We start from the raw sequence: 19,639 nt of genomic DNA, 5'->3' as shown, positions 1-19,639 counted from the left end.
GTGCTAGGCTGCTGGGTCTCCCTGGAGTTTAAATTGTACGAGACAGAGCCTCATGTGCTTCTGAGAAAGCCTCTAGAACGAGATGGTCTCAAAACTGTGGTCCAGGCTCAGAAAGTAGGTGAAGGCCTTTGCTGCCAAGACTAAAGACCGGACTTTCATCCCGGGACTCAGGGATAGAAGGAAAGGACCAACCCTAAGATAGCTATCCTCTGACCTCAACGTGCACATAAAGAGCCCTTCCCACATAAAGAAAGAACTGCAATACATTTCTAGCGCTTGCTCCTTGAGCATTTCTTTGGCCTCTGTGGGGGAAAGGGATGATGGTCTCACACGACACTTTTCATCTCCACGGTCTATAAAATGGGAAGCCTGATGGTGCTCTGTGAATGGCAAAGTTCTGCTGAAAGGAGTGAGCCTAAAATGTCAGTGATGTCTGGAGGTAGCCGAACCTTCCCCACCCTCCCATCAGGAAGACACCACAGCGAAGGACGGGTGCGATGGCGAGGCGGTTCAGCTCAAGCACCAACCATGTCTGAAGTCACACTAGGCCACTCATTCTCAATGCAGGAGGAGGAGGATTTTGTCCTCTGCCTGACATGTGATTTCCTGGAGGCACGTGTGTGCATGCATGTGTGTATGTGTGTGCGGTGTATATGTGCACTTGTGTGTATGTGTGGTTGTGCTCTCTCATGCACACATGTGTAGAGGCCAGGCATCTTACAGCTACTCACCTCATTCTCTGTGATAGGGTCTCTCACTGACCGTCAAGACTAGCTGACTAGGGATTTACCTGTCTCCGTCCCCTAGCTGTCCGGCCTGGCTCTTATGTGGGTTCTAGGGATTCAACTCATGCTTACATAGCAGACATTATACCCACTAAGCCACCTCCCTATCCTACCAGGAGATATTTTCCATCAACTGAGGTAGTGTTACTGGCTTCTAGTGTACAGAACACAAGGAAGGAGATAAAACTCACAGCCGAGAATCGCCCAACTTAAATGCCTGTGGTGCTAAGAATCAGAAACCTTGATCCAGGCTGTCCCTCACCTGATGCCCACCCCCACAGGCTAAGGACAAAGAATGGAGGCTCATGGAAGTCATTGATAGGCTCATGCTCCCCCAGAAGAAGCTAATGAACGGCTGACCCTAGGTTCCGACTGACTTTAAGGTCTGTGGTCCATTCTATACGCTGTTCCGTTTCCCTAAATGCTCATTCATCTCCGACGGCCCCCGCTTGTCTGTTACCTTTGTTCTGTGCACTGTCTGCAACGGAGGTTCCTAGGCGCATCTAGAAGCATCACCGCCGTGTTCTATTAGTTTGAGTTGACTTTGCAGTCGAAATGGTGGCCACTGTTTCTACCTACTAGCTGTGCTATTTCCTTTGAGGATTAACTCATTTCACCCAAGGGATAAGTAACAGAGAAAGAAGGGCTTTCCCAAAGGTCAATGGACATCACTCAGTCGGTTAGCTGCCCAGCATGGACCAAACCCTTCGCCCCAGTCAGCATTGCAAGGAAACCAGGTATGACCCTAGCATTCAGGTGGAGGCAGAAGTATTAGGAGTTCAAGGTCATCTTCTACTATGCAGGAAGGTGGAGGCTAGCCTGTCCTACTTGAGACCGCCAAGGAAGGAAGGGAGGAAGGGAGGGGGAGAGGGGAGGAAGGGAGGGAGGGAGGGAGGGAGGGAGGAAGGAAGGAAGGAAGGAAGGAAGGAAGGAAGGAAGGAAGGAAAAAAATCTTCCCAAGATTAAACACCAAATAGCAGGTGGAAGCCAACACTCTCACCTCTGCCCTTTCACCTTGAACTCTGCTCTTGGCTCTCCCTTGAAGTCAGATAGCTCCCCTCCAGCTGAGGGAAGAATAGAGAGCTGCGACCTCAGACTCTCCCATCTACTACTGCTCACCCCTCCGAAGGGTCTCGGAGAACCACCCATGTGCCAGGAAAGGGTGTAGGACTCTGAGCAGGGACAAGCCATTGCTGCAGAGGATGGGAACCAGAGAGAATGAGCAGGGACAGCGAGGAAAAGGGTGCAACTTCCTCAGACACCCTTCTTGAGGGTGCAGCTGAGGTCTGCACAGTGGCCTTGGCTCTAGCAGTGGCCTTGGCCCTATCGTAACTGCTAACATCCTCCTACTGAGTTGGTCTTGATTTCAGCATGCTTTGTTCGGCAGCAGGTGCAAGGCAGAAATCTGTAAGACCCCCAGGAACGGCTTCCGTCAGGAGCCCGTGGAGTGGTGACAGGCGTTCTACAAGCTCGGCTCCTTCTGAGCTGACTTTCTCAGTGTTCCTGCTTCCCATGACGAGTGGGGACATGGGGGCTGTGCGCATAACGACTGGAGCTAGTGCTGGGGAGCCCCAGGGTCCCTGTGGGAGCTTTGCTGGTTTTGTCTGTGACCGGCTGGGTCACCTTGAGCAAGTCCCTTTCTCTCAGTTTGTTCAACTACCAAACAAACAGTCAGTCTTAAGCCAGGTACTCTTTCACATTTTAGGACCTCAGCCAGGGCCATTTGTCCCTCTCAGAGTTGACCCCTGGCCTCCTGGAAACACATTTCTCCCCATTCTGTATCACCGTGCCCAGATCCAGAAACAACCCAGTTCATTGCTTTACCATCTCCTGATCTGCCCCCACCAAACTAGGTTATTGTGAGGAAGCCTTACGGCTAAGCCAACACTGTCTCCAGACCAATGGACAAGCCTAGCAGCATCCTTTTCTTGGCCTAAGGCCCAGGGAATTCCATCGGGTAACGGCCATTGGAGTTGATCGGGCAGCCCAGGAAGCAAACAGGGGACCCTTGGAGTGGGCCTACAGTCCTTCTCTATGTTGATTCCCCTTTGTCCAGGAGTGGAGAGACCTGCCTCTGGAGGGTAGCCCTGAGTAACAGCCCTTTCTGTTTGTGCTGATGGAGGTGGTGGTGGTAGGGTGCCTGCTGGTTGAGGGGGTGCCTGCTGGTTGAGGGTTCCTGAAAGGAGCTCTAGGCCTGGGGTAGTTTCAAGGGCTCCAGTTTTATGAAGCCTCTTTTGGTCTTTAGTCATTGGGTTGAGGAAGGTTCAAGGATGGATGATCAGGAGGGACCAGAAGGTGTGGGAATGGAGTTGGAGTGGGGTGGGAAAGGATGGGAGGGTGGCAGTGTTAATAGGGTGGGATTTCGGTGAAAAGATTATGGAGGATGGGTCACCTGGCCAGGAATGTGTATGGGGTGTAAAATGCCTGTTTGAGGTGTAAAAGTCTCTCCCCTTCCACTGAAAGCAGGCCCCTAAAAGCTTTTTTTTGAGGACAGGATATGTGGCCTCTCCTAATGGTGGAGAAGGGTCTTCATAGGGATGGGAGAGAATTCATTTGTCTTTAGAAATCATAACCTAGCTCCTGGGGTAGGCATGCAGGTGATTTGGCCCGGGATGTCCTTGTTGAAGGGGAGGGTCTATTCTCCAGGACTTTCCCAGTCGGGGAGGGAGAGGACCCTGCAATACGAGCTATGACCTCAACATCCCAAGGAGACAGGAATGGAAGAGAAGCAAGAGACCCTAACTTAGTTTCTTAGGAATGGGAGGAGATGGTAGAGGATCTAGATATCTGGGGAGGCAGGGCTCCACTTGAGGGAGCAGCATTCTATTCCAAGGGTTAAACAGGGGAGGGATTTTCTCCTCCAGTCAGCGACCAGGATGAACGGCCCCATTTCTGAAGGTTACATGAAGCTGTCTTGCTTCCTGGGGCCTGGGGAGTGGGAGACCCTTTTCCTTCGGAGTAGAAGCCCGCGTCCTGGTTGGATGGAGGGCCCAGATTCTAGAAGAAGATGCCGGACTCTGGCTTCCCGGGTGCAGGGCTTCCCTTGGAAGGGTCGGCCACGCGCGCCGGGACGCGTCACTCTTACCTCCAGGCCCCGGCCGCGATCTACAGGCTGCGATCCGCGAGTCCGACTAGCGCGATCACCTTCCAATGCTCCGGGCTGCTCTAGGCGTCTGCTCGGTTTCCCCCAGCGACTCGCCAGGCTCCCAAGCTCCGCCGAGGCGCCCTGGCCAATCAGCACCGCCACCTCCAGTCCTTGCTTGCGCCACAGCCAATGGGAGCGCCCGCCATGGGCCACCGCCCCCGGGGGGGAGGGAGAAGGCGAGGAGGGGGCAGAGTCCGACCTCCGCGGGTAGGATGCGCCTGGGGGTCTTGGAGGAGGGCTGCGAGGGCCGGAGCCAGGGGCTAGGGGAGAGGCAGCCGTAGGGTTTCCCCGGCAAGTCTGATGGAGGTTAGGGGTCGTTTCCTTACAGGCGGGGGCGGCTTTGCAGACTAATTTAACGTGAATCTTCTTTGTACCCCAACCTCACATCACTGTTTTAAGATCCTGGGGGCTGCTGGTGAATGTAGCTGCCCCACCCCCTTCTCCCAGTGCTGCGCAGCTGGTCTCTGGAACCTGAGAATCCGGGCCCTGAAACAGAGGGAGGGCTGAAGTACCTGTCGGCGGTGCCCTCAGCCTTCTGTGCCACCTCTGGTCTATCAGTGGTGCACCGCAGGGCATGAGAGGAGCGCTAAACCTGGGAGTCAGACTCAGGGCAGGTCTCTTCCTGTCTCTTTCCTCATTTCCTTAATGATAAAGGGAGACAGTATTGGTTGTATCTCTTTTAGGTGTTCAGAAAATTGAAAATTCGGTGTGAAAACTAGTTAAAACGGAGATGAGTGATAGTCCCATACCTTTTCTCTCATGAAAAATAAGATTTATTTTATTTTAATCATCTGTCTGTCTGTGTATGTCTGTATGGGTACTCGAAGAGGCTGTTGGAGGTCCTGGGATTCCCTGGAACTGGAGTTGCAGAGGGTTAAGAACTAACAGAGTTAGGTGCTGGGAAGGGAACTCAGGGCTCTTGCCGGAGCAGTATGGGCTCTTAACTGCTGGGCCAACTCCGTCCCCCTTCTCCTTTTCTTTCTTTCTTGTTTCATCTCTCTCTCTCTCTCTCTCTCTCTCTCTCTCTCTCTCTCTCTCTCTCTCTGACAGAGTCTCTCTACATAGCCCTGTCTGTCATGGAACCCACTGTGTAGACCATTCTGGCCCCCCTCCAACTCACAGAGATCTGCTCACCTCTGTCTCCCCAGTGCTGGGATTAAAGGCATGTGCCACATACCTTCCGCACCCTCTCCCTCCACACCATCCTGAAATTTGCTATGAAGAACAGAAACTCACAGAAACCCTCCTGCCTCTACTTCGAGGGGCTTGAAGAAGCTGGGCTACCATGCCTGTCCCCCCCCCACCCCTTTTAAGGGAAGGAAGATCTATTGTCCTTCCGAGTTTGATGGGATGATGTGTGTTTAGAGGACAGTTGCTTGATCACTTCTTATGGTCCTACAACTTTCTAAAGTTAACTGGTCAGAGGGCAATGAAATCAAAGACCATCTCTAAGCTTGTCTCAGGCAACGGTGTCTTGTTCTCGTCCACTCTTGGAGAGAGAGCCTGGAGGTCCCTCTTAACTTGATTCCATGAACCCAAGCAGCTTCTTATTAATCCTGGATTGACAGCCTAGAAATAAAGGGATCAAGACAGACATGAAGTAAATGATAAATAAAATTCCTTCAAATAAGCAATCTATTGCAACCCCTAAGAGAAGCCAAAAGAAACAATGACTAGCATCATTGAAAGGAGCAGATGGAAGAAAGTCCTGGTCCTTAGTCCCTTAGGAACCCAGAAGGCCCAGCCAGTTATTTTGGTATGCTAATCTTGTCACTTTGCCTGAGGAATTTTCTGGAGGCTGTGTTGTAAATCTAGCAATTTTTCCTTAAGAGCCAAGCCTTCCAATAATCCTTTTATTGCTCAAGACCTGCCCAAAGAAAGCAAATAGCCAATGGATACTTTCCAAAGGAAGGCAGGCTAAAGTAAAATGATGGAAATTTTTTTCATCCCCCAAGATGGCTCTGCTCTCGTCAGTGTCTGTGAGCTTTCCAGGAATTGCACAGTCTCATGGATTGCTCGTTCAGCCCATCTCAGCCTTTCTTGAGTGAAATTGGATATTTCTACTTTAAAACCTGACGGGTGTGGTGGTACAGGCATTTAATCCTGGCACTGTCAGAAGTTGAGACCAGGCTGGGTTGTACTGTTAACAAACTACAGAAAATAGCAACTTGAAAAACAAATAAAGTTAGAATAATCCATAATTTCAATGTGCAGAGACATCTATTTCTGCTAACGAGTATTATTTACCCATTCTGTCTCTTAACTCTGTCTCTCATTTTGTGTTTGTCGGGTTTTTTTTTTCAAGTAGGCAGCAGGGGGTGATGTTGAGACTGTCCCAGAATCTGACATTATAGCCCATGCCGATCTAGAATTTGATAAAAAGCCCAAGCTGGCCTCAGATTCTTGTGACAATCCTCCTGCCTCAGATTCCTGGGTGCTAAGATTGTAGGAAATATTCCTTTTATGGAGTGGACATCTCATGTATCTCAGGCTGGCCTCAGACTTGATTTTAGACAATGATGACCTTGGAGTTCTGATCCTCTGCCTGTCTTACGAGTTCTGAGGTTATAGGCATGAGCTGTAAGATTTTATTTGATTTTATTTTGTGATAGGGCCTCCCTATGTAACCCTGGCTGCCCTGAAACTCACTCTGTAGACCAGGCTGGCCTGAACTCACAGATCCACCTGTCTCTGCCTCCCCAGTTCTGGGATTAAAGAGCTGAGCCACTAGACCTGACTCAGGATTGCTGATTCAGCTTCTTGAGTGCTGGGATTACCAGCATATGCTACCGTGCCTTCCTTTACTAATCCCTAATTATTATATAATGTTACACACACACACACACTAAACACCCCCCCCACACATGCACCACACACACACCACACACGCACACTACACACACACCACATACACTCACCATACACACATATACCACACCACACACACACCACACACACACACACTAAACACACCCCCCGCACCACACACATGCACCACACACACACCACGCGCACACACACACACACAAAACACACCCCCCGCACCACACACATGCACCACACACACACCACACACACATATACCACACCACACACACACACCACACACACACCATACCACATACAAACACACACCACACACATACCACACACACACATACACACACACACCTTCCTCTGCTGAGAAAAATAATTAAAACTTTAAAAACAGAAATAGAAAAGCAAACATCTAAGCCTAGATTGGCAAACTAGCCCATGGACCAAATGCATCAAGAAATATTTATTTTAGACAGGGTCTCAGTATGTAGTCCAGGTTGGCCTTGAACTCCGGTTCCTCCTGTCTCAGATTGCTTAGTGCTGGAATTAAAGGCCCAGGACTCATCTGTTTTTGGATGAAACTGAACTAAACCTAGGTTTTATATTTTAAATGACTGGAGAAAAATCTGGAAGGAAAAAAAAAGACCCATGAAAACAACACGAAAAGAACTTCTCAGTGAGAAGGAGAAGAGTTTTACACATTTCTCTGTGGTCGTGGCGCTGTCGTGGCAGAGCTGAGCAGCTACAACGTGCTTTTGCTAAAGAAAGTTCTCCTCCTCCCGAGCTGAGGCCTCAGAGGATGGGCCGTGGCTTTAGTCTTCACTCAGCTATGTCTGAAGGCACCGTGGCTCCCACCTTAGGGATCCCAAGGGAGCGAAGCTTCGGCTCTCTAGCTGGCTAAGCTAGAAAGAGGAGGAAAGGGGTATTTAGGGGCAGGTGCTTTGCAAGCCGATTCTCAAATTTCTTCACACGGTCACCTGTGAAGAAAACTGTCGGCAGGTGGAGATCGTGGAGAGTGGGAAGCTTAAAGGGAGCCTGGGTTCTGATCAGAGATAGCCACACCCCATTCCCAAGCCCAACCCCACCTAAGAAGGAGAAAATGCGGCCCAGAGACCTGGAAGAACTTGTCTGGAGTCAAGTATCAAGACATGTCTGTTTTTCAGGTCTGTGTTTTGCACAGCAAACACTCAAAAAGCTAAGGGTCTGGGGGCATGGCTTGGTTAGTAAAGGGCTTGTCTCAAAAACAGAAGGGCTTGAGTTCAATCCCTAAAACCTGTTTTTTTTTTTTTTTAAATCCAGGCACAGCTGGGAGAAAGTGGGATAGAGGGAGGTGAGGGTACACATACTGTTAATCCCAGCACTTCAGAGGCAGAGGCTGGTGGATCTCTATGCATTCAAGCCAGCCTGGTCTACACGAGTTCAGGCCAGCTGAGGCTGCCACAGTGAAATCATGACTCAGAAAACAAAACAACCAACAGCAAAGGTCCAGGCGTGCTAGCGCTAGTGTGTGCCAGCAATCCCAGTGCTGGGAAGGCAGAGAGAACTGATTTAAGATCTAAAATTGTGAAGGTTCCCTCTGATCTTGCCTTCTTTGCTCACGTTCTCTTTCCTTCTGCTTCTCGTTTGGACCTAAGGAGTTAAGTCCAGTGTTCCAATGTGGGTCTCTGTCTCTATCTCCATCCATCGCCAGATGAAGGTTCTATGGTGATATGCAAAATATTCATCAGTATGGTTATGGGCCAAGGCTGGTTCAGGCACCCTCTTCTCTGTCCAGAGAACGATCTGGGGACCTCTCCTTGGACCTGGGATCTCCTTTATAATCAAGTCTCTTGTAAACCCTAAAATGACTCCCTCAGTTGAGATATATACTTCCCTGCTCCCATATCCATCCTTCCTCCAGATTGAGACAGAGACCCACATTGGAGCACCGGACTGAGCCCCCAAGGTCTAAATGAGGAGCAGAAGGAGGGAGAACATGAACAAGAAAGGCAGGACTGTGAGGAGTGCATTCACTCACTGATGCAAGGGGACTGATCTAATGAGAGTTCACCAAGGCCAGTTGGACTGGGACTGAACGAGTATGTGATCCAACCAGATTCTCTAAATGTGGCCAGATTCTCTGAATGTGGCTGGCACGGGGTCTTTCTGAAAAGCCATTGACAATGACACTGGGACTTGTTTCCTCTGCATATACTGGATTTTTGGGATCCAGTCTGTTTGGATGCTCACCTTCCTGGACCTGGAGGGAGGGGGAGGAACTTGAACTTCCCACAGGGCAGGAAACCCTGACTGCTCTTAGGGATGGAGAGGGAGGAGGAGAGGGAGTGGGGGGAGTGGGAGGGTGTTGGGAGGAGGGGCGGAATTGGAAACTTTTATAAATTAATAAACTTTTATAAATTAAAAAAAATTAGTAGGAGGTAGAGGAAGGTACATGACGTCAGTGTCTGTCCTGTACACACACGAACAAGTGATCACACAGCCACATACGTGCATATACCTCACACAAAACAAAGTGAAAAACTCCCAATTTTCATCATGTTAAAAAAAAAATCTAAAATTGTGAAGCTGTTAGGAAAACAAACAAAACGTCGGTCCCATCTTCATGACTGCAATTTGAATTTGCTGTGGTTTCTCCCCTTTTCTCATTCCACCTGTTTCTCTGTCAGTCCTGTGAATCAAACTAACAGTACTGCATTGCCAGTGCTAGGCAGGTACTCTGCTACCATGCCTCTGACTGCGTCCTGGTTAGGTTTCTGGCGCTGTAATAGACAACATGGCAGGAAGCACCCTGGGGAGGACAGGGCACATTTCACCTTACAGCATAGGCCTTTATGAAGGAAGTCAAGGCTGGAGCCTGGAGTCAGGAATGGAAGCAGAGGCCATGGAGGCCGTGGAGGACAAGATAATTTGCTTGCTTTCTTACACCACTCAAGGCCACCTGTCCAGCGTTGGCACAGCCTGCAGTGAGCTGGGCCCTCTATAGCCGTCATTAATCAAGGGAATGACTATCCAGAAATGGAGGGCACACTTGTGATCCAGATCTTGAGGCAAGAAGACAGCATGCCTTTGATCTGGATCTTGAGGCTGGAAAGCATACCTCTAATCTGGGCCACGCCTTCTACTGGAGGCCTATGTAAGGACAATGGAAGAAGGAAGGGTTTGTTCTTCACTTGCTTGCCTTCACCTCGTCAGCACACCCATTCCTTCTTTGGGATCCCAGCAGACCAGCTGAGACACCCAGCCTCATGGGATTGGGCAGCTACTAGATTCTTGGATTTTCCGTTCGTAACTAAGTCATCGTTGGACTGAAGCCTGTAAGTCATTCCAATAAATTCCCATATTATATATATTTATATACTATATAAATATATAATCAGTATATATAATTATATTATATGAATATATATAATTCTTGAGAATTATATATATCCCATATAATAATTCTTAAGAATTCATATATATATGAATGCCTCATGGTGATGCATAAATTAATAGAGATGGGTTCATTTAAGATGTAAGAACTAGCTAGGAATACGCCTACGCTATTGACCAAACAGTGTTGTAATTAATATAGTTTCTGTGTGATTTTTCAGGTCTGGATGGCCAGAAAATGAACGAATGGTCTCTGTCTACAGGTGTTGGGGTTGACTGCTTCCCATAATCCCATGAACAGCAGATTTCTTGAAACCTCGGGTCTGTTTTGTGTGTGTGTGTGTGTGTGTGTGTGTGTGTGTGTACATGTGGTTGTGTGTATGTTGGGGGGCTGTGGGTTTCTTCTTTAAACCCCATTGTAAGTCCAGGACCATCTTTATATCTCCAGGGAGTCTCAGGTTCAGACAGGGTGTAATTTCCTTTCCCTTCCTCACTGCTGGAGGGCTGAGCATGAAGCTAAGCAGTAGTGCACTTGTCTGGACATATGAAGATCTTCCTTCAACCTCACTGCAAAACCAAGACCCAAAGGAAATGTGCCATCATCTTCACCACAGGAGAGAACAGCCAAGCAGCTCCTTGAGGGCCCCGATTCTGATGCTGTTTGTCATACAGGGAATGATCTATCTATGCTTACTAATATGTCTGCAGTCTCATAGTTCCCCTCCCTTGGGAGCAGCTGCCCTGAGGAGCTTTCCAGAACCTTGCCACTGAATTTCACGGTAGCTAAAACCCAAGCCAAGTTGGAGCTTTTGCTGCAATAGATCAGAAAATCCAAATATTCTTTCTCTTCATCCCCTTCTCTCCTCTCTATAGTCAAGGACAGACAAAGCATCCCCATCCTAGGACAGGGTAACAAAGAATATGCCCTCAAACTGTAGTTGCACAATTCTGGGCTCATGATTCTAGCTGTAATAACTGTAAAGACTTGTATGAGGGGATGGAGAGATGGCTCGGTGGTCAAGCAAACACTGTCCTTGGAGAGTACCGAGTTCAGTTCCCAACACCCACATCTAGCAGCCTCTAACTCTAGCCTCAGAAAATCAAGTGCCCTCTTCTAGTCCCTCTTCTGGTCCCCTCTTCTGGTCCATCCATTTGCCTGCAAATTTCAATATGTCAGTATTGTTTTCCTATGTGTAGTACTCCATTGTGTAAAAGTACCACATTTTCCTATTCATTCTTTGGTTGAGGGACATTTAGATTGGTTCCAAGTTCTGGCTACGACAAATAATGCTGCTATGAACACAACTGAGCACATGTCCTTGTGGTATGATTAAGCATCCTTTGGGTATATACCCAAAAGTGGTATTGCTGGGTCTTGAGGTAGGTTGTTTCCTAATTTTCTGAGAAATGTCATACTGATATGTGAAGAGGCTGTACCAGTTTGCACTCCCAGCAGCAATGGAGAAGTATTCCCTTTACCCCATATCCTCTCCAGTATAAGTTGTCACCAGTGTTTTTGATCTTGGCCATCGTTACAGGTGTAAAATGGAATCTCAGAGTTGTTTTGATTTGCATTTCTCTGATGACTAAGGATGTTGAGCATTTTCTTAAGCGTCTTTCAGCCATTTTAGATTTACCTGTTGAGAGTTCTCTGTTTAAGTCTGTACCTCATTTTTATTGAATTATTTATTCTTTTGATGATCAATTTCTTGATTTCTTCATATATTTTGGAGATCAGCCCTCTGTCCAATGTGGGGTTGGTGAAGATCTTTTCTTATCCTGTAAGCTTCCATTTTGTCTTGTTGACAATGTCCTTTGCTTTACAGAAACTTTTCAGTTCCAGGAGGTCCCATTTATTAATTGTTTCTCTCAATGTCTGGGCTACAGCGGTTATATTTAGGAAGTGATCTCCTGTACCAATGTGTTCAAATGTACTTCCTACTTTCTCTTCTATGAGGTTCAGTATGGCTGACTTTATGTTGAGGTCTTTGATCCATTTGGATTTGAGTTTTCTACATGGTGATAGATATGGGTCTATTTTCATTCTTCTACATGTTGATATCCAGTTATGCCAGCACCATTTGTTAAATATGCTTTTTTCCATTTTATATTTTTTGCTTCTTTCTCAAAAATCAGGTGTTCGTAGGTGTGCGGATTGATGTCCGGGTCTTTGATTCAGTTCCATTGGGCCTCCTGTCTGTTTTTATATCAATGCCAGGTTGTTTTCAGTACTGTAGTAGAGTTTGAAGTCAGGGATTGTGATGCCTCCAGAAGTTCCTTTAATGCACAGGATTGTTTTGACTATCCTGTGTTTTTTGTTTTTTCATATAAAGTTGAGTATTGTTCTTTCAAGGTTTGTGAAGAATTTTTGGGGGGATTTTGAATTTTGCATTGAATCTGTAGATTGCTTTTGGTAAGATTGACATTTTTACTATGTTAATTTTACTTAGCCAAGAACATTGGAAATCCTTCCATTTTCTAGTGTCTTCTTCGGTTTTTTTTTTTTCTTTAAAGATTTAAAGTTCTTGTCATACGGTTCTTTTACCTGTTTGGTTAGAATTAGTCCAAGATATTTTACCCTATTTGTGGCTATTGTGAAAGGTGATGTTTCTCTGATTTCTTTTTCGGCCCATTTATCATCTGTGTAAAGGAGGATACTGAATTCTTTTTAATCAATCTTATATTCTGCCACAATACTGGAGGTGTTTATGAGTTGTAGAATTTTTGGGATCACTTATTTAAAATATCATATCATCAAAAAGTAGTGAGGGTTTGACTTCTTTTCCAATTTGAGTTCCCTTGGTCTCCTTTTGTTGTCTTACTGCTCTAGCTAGAACCTCAAGTACTATATTGAATAGATAAGGAGAGAGTGGAAAGCCTTGTCTTGTTCCTGATCTCAGTGGGATCACTTTCAGTTTCTCTCCATTTAGTTTGATGTTGGATGTTGGCTTCCTGTATATTGCCTTTATTATGTTTAGGTATGTTCCTTGTATCCCTGTTCTCCAAGAACTTTATGATGATAGGATGCTGTATTTTGTCGAGGGCCTTTTCAACATCTAATGAGATGATCATATTTTTTTTTCACTTTGTTTATATGGTGGATTATATTGACAGATTTTTGTATGTTGAAACATCCCTGGATCTCTGGGATGAAGCCAACTCGATAATGGTGGATGGTAGTTCTAATGTGTTCTTGAATTTGGTTTGCCAGCACTTTATTGAGCAATTTTGCATCAATGTTCATGAGTAAGATTGATCTTTAATTCTCTTTCTTAGTAGTGTCTTTTTGTGGTTTGGGTATCAGGGTAATTATAGACTCAAAAAAGGAGTTTGCCAAAGTTCTTTCTGTTTCTATTGTGCAAAACAATTTGAGGAGTATTGGTATTAGTTCTTCTCTGAAAATCTTGTAGAATTCTGTGTTGGAACCATCTGGTCATGAGCTTTTTTTGATTGGGAGACTTTTGATGACTGTTTCTATTTCTTTAGTAGTTATAGGTCTATTTAAATTGTTTAGCTGGTCTTGATTTAATTTTCGTAAGTGTTATTTATCCGGAAAATTGTCCATTTCCTTTAAGTATTTCAATTTTGTGGAGTATAGGTTTTCAAAATATGACCTGATGATTCTCTGGATTTCCTTCATGTCTGTTGTTATATCCCCTTTTCATTTCTGATTTTGTTAATTTGAATATTCTCTCTCTGCATTTTGGTTAGTTTGGATAAAGGTTTATCTATTTTGTTGACTTTCTCAGTGAACCAACTCTTTGTCTCATTGATGCTTTGTGTTGTTTTCTTTGTTTCTATTTTATTGATTTCAGCTCTCAATTTGATTATTTCCTGCCATCTAGTCCTCCTGGGTGAATTTGCTTCATTTTGTTCTAGAGTTTTCAGGTGTTCTGTTAACTCACTAGTGTGGTATTTTTCCAGCTTCCTTATATAGACATTTAGTACTATGAACTTTCCTCTTAACACTGCTTTCATTGTGTCCCATAAATTTGGTGTGGTCATTTTCATCGAATTTTAAGAAGTCTTTAATTTCTCCCTTTATTTCTTCCTTGATCCTTTGATGATTCAGGTGAGCACTGTTTAATTTCCATGTGTTTGTGGGCTTTCTGGAATTAGTGTTGCCATGGTGATCTGATAAGATACATGGGGTTATTCCAATTTTTTGTATCTGTTGAGGTTTGTTTTGTTACCTAGTGTGTGGTCAGTTTTTGAGAAGGTACTGGGAAGAAGGAATATTTTTCTATGTTTGGATGGAATGTTCTATAGATGTCTGTTAAGTCCATTTGATTCATAACAACTGTTAGTTCTTTATTTCTGTTAATTTTTGTCTCATAGACCTGTCCAGTGGTGAGAGTGGAGTGTTGAAGTCTCCCACTATTAGTGTGTAGAGTTTAATGTATGATTTAAGCTTTAGAAGTGTTTCTTTTACATATGAGGGTGCCATTGTATTTGGGGCATAGATGTTCAGTATTGAATTTCCTCTTGATGGATTTTTCCTGTGACTAATATGAAATATCCTTCTTTGTCTCTTTTGATTGATTTTAGTTTGAAGTCTATTTTGTTAGGTATTAGGATAGCTACACCAGCTTGTTTCTTGGGTCCATTTGATTGGAAATTTTTTCCCCCAAACCTTTACTATGATCTAATGACTGCCTTTGAGGTAGAGGTGTGTTTCTTGTATGCAACAGAACAATTTTCATATCCAGTCTGTTAGCCTGTGTCTTTTTCTAGGTGGTTGAGTTCATTTATATTAAGGGATAATGACCAGAGATTGCTGTCTCCTGTTATTTTAGTTTTCATTGTTGGTGATGTTATTATGTGTGATTTTCCCATCTTGGGATTTCCTGCTGTGAGATCGTCTGAAGGCATAAGTCACAGACAATCCCACACCAGTTTGGAATTATAATTAATAGAATGGTTATTTATTCAAAGGGGAAAAAACTTACAGATTACCGTCCCAGACAACAGCCCCTCCACGCGAACAGGAAAGGAGTCCAGGAGCTGGAAGCGGAGCCAGAAGCCAAAGAGGGAGTGGAGGACAGCTGCTGCTTTTTTTAAAGAGAGAGAGACCACGCCCCAATGGGCTGGTAACTCAGCGGTGATTGGCTGAAGGAGCGGAAGGAACTTCCACAGCATCTCCCCCTTTTGTTTAAGTAAGAGAGTTCTAAGCCTACTACGAAATTATATACAATAAGTACAAACCTACGAAATTATATACAATAAATACAAATATCCTATTCTAACTAGCTTAAGTCTTGTATAACAAATAACATGGCCAAGTCATGAAAGGAAAGTAACTACATTTATATAATCTTCAATCCCATCGAAGATCTGAGAAGGGAGATAATGTTATCTGAGTAATTAGGAAGTGCAATCAAACAACTTCCAGAACATGTAACAAATTGCAGAGACAACTGGCTATCTGGACAAACACCCAAAGTCACGTTTGCAGCGTTGAAGCAACCAACTTTGGCTAAGGCCTGATGTAACTGACATACCATTTTCAAAGGCAAGAAACTTCAAAACTATCTTACCCTGTCTTGGCAGGATATGACAGTCCTGTTTTATCCATTTACGGATATTCTGTAACTCTGTCAGTAGTTGAGGTATGAGCATTTCTTTACCCAAAGGCCAGTTCTGCCAAGAAGGAAGGCTCCAGGTGGAGTGTCTTTGGTGCTCAACATTCTCTCGGGAATAGATCAGTGTTGCCAGGAGCGATTGTGTCTCCCTACCACAGAACTCTGAATTAGATTAAAGGCCATTTTCTACAGCTCTTTGAAGAGGTTGAAGATTATCTATCTATACTGAATATAATCTCTATGTATCTAAAGAACCTGATTAGTCTAATTATAAATGACAAACTTAGATGACTATTGATCTATATAATTCTCAATGTCTATCTAACTTAAAGACTGAGATAATAAACAACTGTGCAATAAATGAGGACAATGTGACCTCCAAATATAAACAATGTGCAAGTATACATTGCAATATGGTAAATATATATATCAATACATAAACAATATATAAGTATCTTAATCAGAGGTAGAAGTGTACAATGCAATATGGTAAATATACATATATCAATACAATATATATATACCAATACATAAAAATGTTTTAAACAGAGGTAGAAGCATGCATGCATAAAATAGTCAACATAATTTAACTTTGTATCAATATATAAGAATTGATACCAATATGTTTGTCTAAAAACAATAACTCACAAGTACAAATCTATTATCCCATAATCCAATTATCCCTCTTTTTTTTTTTTAAAGATTCCTGTGCTTATAAAATTCCTCCCCCAACCCTCAACCGTATACTAATTATAACCAACCCCTAAATGATGTCCCTAAACCCAAGGACAAACTTTACTGGGAGAGGGGACGTCGTTCTCTAGAATTACTTCCAGCTGTCATGGGGGCGACGTTCTTTCTGGGGGATCCTGTGAAAGTAAAATGATGGTTAATTTCAAGATCAATGTCTTTTAAAATTGCAAATAGTCTCTGAGTATTTTGTGGAGGTCTGGCCAGAATGTTGTACAAGATGTGCACCATTTCAGCACGTTGGACCCGTCTTGTGCAGCTGGTACCCAAAACAGGTCTTGTAGTAGCACTATCAGTATCATGACGTCATATCAACCAGGTGGAGTTGTTGTTATGGGGCCCCATCTTCTTCCTGGAAACTTCAAATGTCACTGTAGGAAAAACTCATTGTTCATTGTGGAAAACTTAAACATTAATTATATAGACATATACAGAAATACATATATTCAATGAAAGCCATGATAGATATATTTAATGAAGGTATGATAGATATGAAGAAAAGTAAAGATGTTTTCTAAACTCATATTTCTTTCTGTCCCATATCATGGCTCTTGACATGAGACAGAAACTCCAGAAATTCTGGGTTTTTCTTTAAACAACAGGCTTGGAATTAGAGAGGGACTGAGCCAGAGTCCAACTCTAAAACCAGCTCTATAAATTTAGAAATATGATTTAGTATATGGTACTTACAGAACCTATTCAGTTTTCTTGATAGTCCCTATTGGGCCGTTATTTTCCATCTGTCAGTATTCAAATATCCAGGGTCCCTTGAACTTTTCAAAGATCAGTGTTTTCCTGTGGAGATAAGAACAGAACCCTGCCCCCATTCTATATGTTTTTCTTACCACCTGTATGAATATCATCATTGTAGATGAGCTGTCATTTCTCCTTTCCAAGAGGTTTCTTCTCTTCAAATCGAACCTTTATTAATTTTGATGGTATCCACAATTTTTCTTCTCCTGTGGAAACAAGAGCAAAACCCCTTCCCCAACGTAGCACATCTCCTGGCTTCCATTGAGAGGTCAGCACGTCTTTGAAATAAACAGGTTGGTTTAGTTCAGAAGTTTTTTCCATTATCCAATGCCTCTCTGCTGCTGTTGTTCCTTTCTCATTAGCATTAAGAAAATTCAAGGTTAATAAAGCATTATGCAATCTATTTCTGGGGGTATCTTTCGTCCCTTTCTGTTTGTTTAGCATATCCTTTATAGTACAATTTGATCTTTCTATAACTGCCTGACCTGTAGGATTATTTGGTATACCTGTAACGTGTTTTATATTATAATAAGCAAAGAAGCATTTCATTTTCTTAGATACATATGCTGGACCATTGTCTGTCTTTATTTGTGCAGGTATACCCATGATGGCCATAACTTCCAATAAATGTGTGATTACCGAATCAGCCTTTTCTGAGCTCAGGGCAGTTGCCCATTGAAAACCTGAATACGTGTCTATGGTGTGGTGTACATATTTTAATTTACCAAATTCCATAAAGTGGAACACATCCATCTGCCAGATTTCATTCCTTTGAGTACCCTTTGGGTTACTCCCTGCAGGCAATGGTGTTTGATTATAGAAAGAACAAGTAGGACATCTCTTTATAATGTCCTTAGCTTGTTGCCATGTAATGGAAAACTCTTTCTTTAAGTCTTTACTATTGACGTGATGTTTTTTATGAAATTCTGAGGCCTGCAGAACGCTTCCAATCAATAATTGGTCAATTTCAGCGTTACCTTGTGCTAGAAGCCCAGGCAGACCGGTATGGGACTGGATGTGTGTTATGTACATTGGACAAAGCCTATTCCTAATTATGTCCTGTACCTGGATAAACAATGAAGTCAATTCTGTGTCATCTGGTATGAATTCAGTGGTTTCAATATGCAAGATAACTCTTTCTGCATATTGTGAATCTGAACTATAGTAAGAGGTTCTTTAAAATCCCTTAGCACCATAAGAATGGCATATAATTCTGCCTTCTGGACAGAACTATAAGGGCTTTGTTCCACCTTACTCAATTCTTCCGACTTATAACCTGCTTTCCCTGATTTATTTGCATCGGTATAAAATGTCCGGGCTCCAGTTATTGGAGCATCATGTACAATTCTAGGAAGAATCCAAGAAGTTCTCTTTATGAGGTTAAGTCTATCACTTTTGGGATAGTTGCTGCTAATTTCTCCCAAAAAATTAGCACAAGCTCTTTGCCATGGTTCATTATCTTCCCATAACTTTCTTATTTCCTCAGTAGTAAAAGGCACTATAATTTCTGATGGGTCTATACCTGCTAGTTGACGAAGTCTCAGTTTACCTTTTATAATTAATTCCGAGACCTTTTCTACATAAGTTTTTAATTTTTTACTTGGTTTATGAGGTATAAATATCCACTCTAAAATAATATCTTCCCTCTGCATTAAAATCCCTGTAGGAGAAATTCTGGAAGGCAGTATGACTAGGATGGAACTAAGATTCGGGTTGACCCTATCCACATGTGCCTCCTGTAATTTTTCCTCAATCATTGTCAGTTCCTTTTCTGCTTCAACTGTCAATTTTCTGGGACTATTCAAATCCTTATCACCATCTAAGGTTTTGTTTAAATGAACTATTAGATCAGGTGTTATCCCAACAGCTGGTCGTAGACTGGAAATATCTCCTAACGATCTTTGGAAGTCATTAAGAGTCCGTAACCAGTCTCTCCTAATTTGTGCCTTTTGTGTTCGAATTTTCTCTAACCCTATTCTGTAGCCTAGATAATTAATAGAATCTCCTCTTTGAATCTTTTCAGGGGCAATTTGTAATTCCCACCTAGGCAAGACTTTCTTTACTTCTTAAACATACTTTCCAAAATATTGTTATTTGAATCAGATAATAAAATGTCATCCATGTAATGATAAATTATGGACTTGGGAAATTGCTTACGAATTATTTCCAGTGGCTTATTAACAAAATATTGACACAATGTGGGACTATTGAGCATCCCCTGTGGGAGGACAGTCCATTGACATCTCCTAGTAGGCTGAGAATTATTATAAGTAGGCACTGTGAAGGCAAATTTTTCTCTATCTTTTTTTTTTGCAAAGGTATAGTGAAAAAACAATCTTTCAAATCAATAACTATAAGAGGCCATCCTCTTGGCAATAGAGAAGGCAAAGGAATTCCAGATTGTAGCGGACCCATAGGCTGAATTACCTTGTTGA

General features: G+C 43.5%; 1 protein-coding gene across 3 annotated transcripts in view; it reads right to left on the bottom strand.

Annotated features, from left to right (window-relative positions):
* Window positions 1-4,026, bottom strand: part of Abat (4-aminobutyrate aminotransferase) — a 97,242-nt gene extending 93,216 nt beyond the window's left edge. For all 3 annotated transcript variants that reach the window (XM_087910819.1, XM_087910820.1, XM_087910818.1), the window contains exon 1: window positions 3,871-4,026. The gene's annotated coding sequence lies outside the window, so the exon portion shown is untranslated. The remainder of the gene's footprint in view (window positions 1-3,870) is intronic.
* Between the last annotated feature and the right edge of the window lie 15,613 nt (window positions 4,027-19,639).

This window comes from Myodes glareolus, chromosome 9 (genome assembly GCF_982192425.1).
Source record: "Myodes glareolus chromosome 9, mMyoGla1.1, whole genome shotgun sequence".
In the NCBI taxonomy this organism is placed as follows: Eukaryota; Metazoa; Chordata; class Mammalia; order Rodentia; family Cricetidae; genus Myodes; species Myodes glareolus.
The sequence above is the reverse complement of the archived record's forward strand: the minus strand, read 5'-3'. Positions and strand labels throughout refer to the sequence as shown.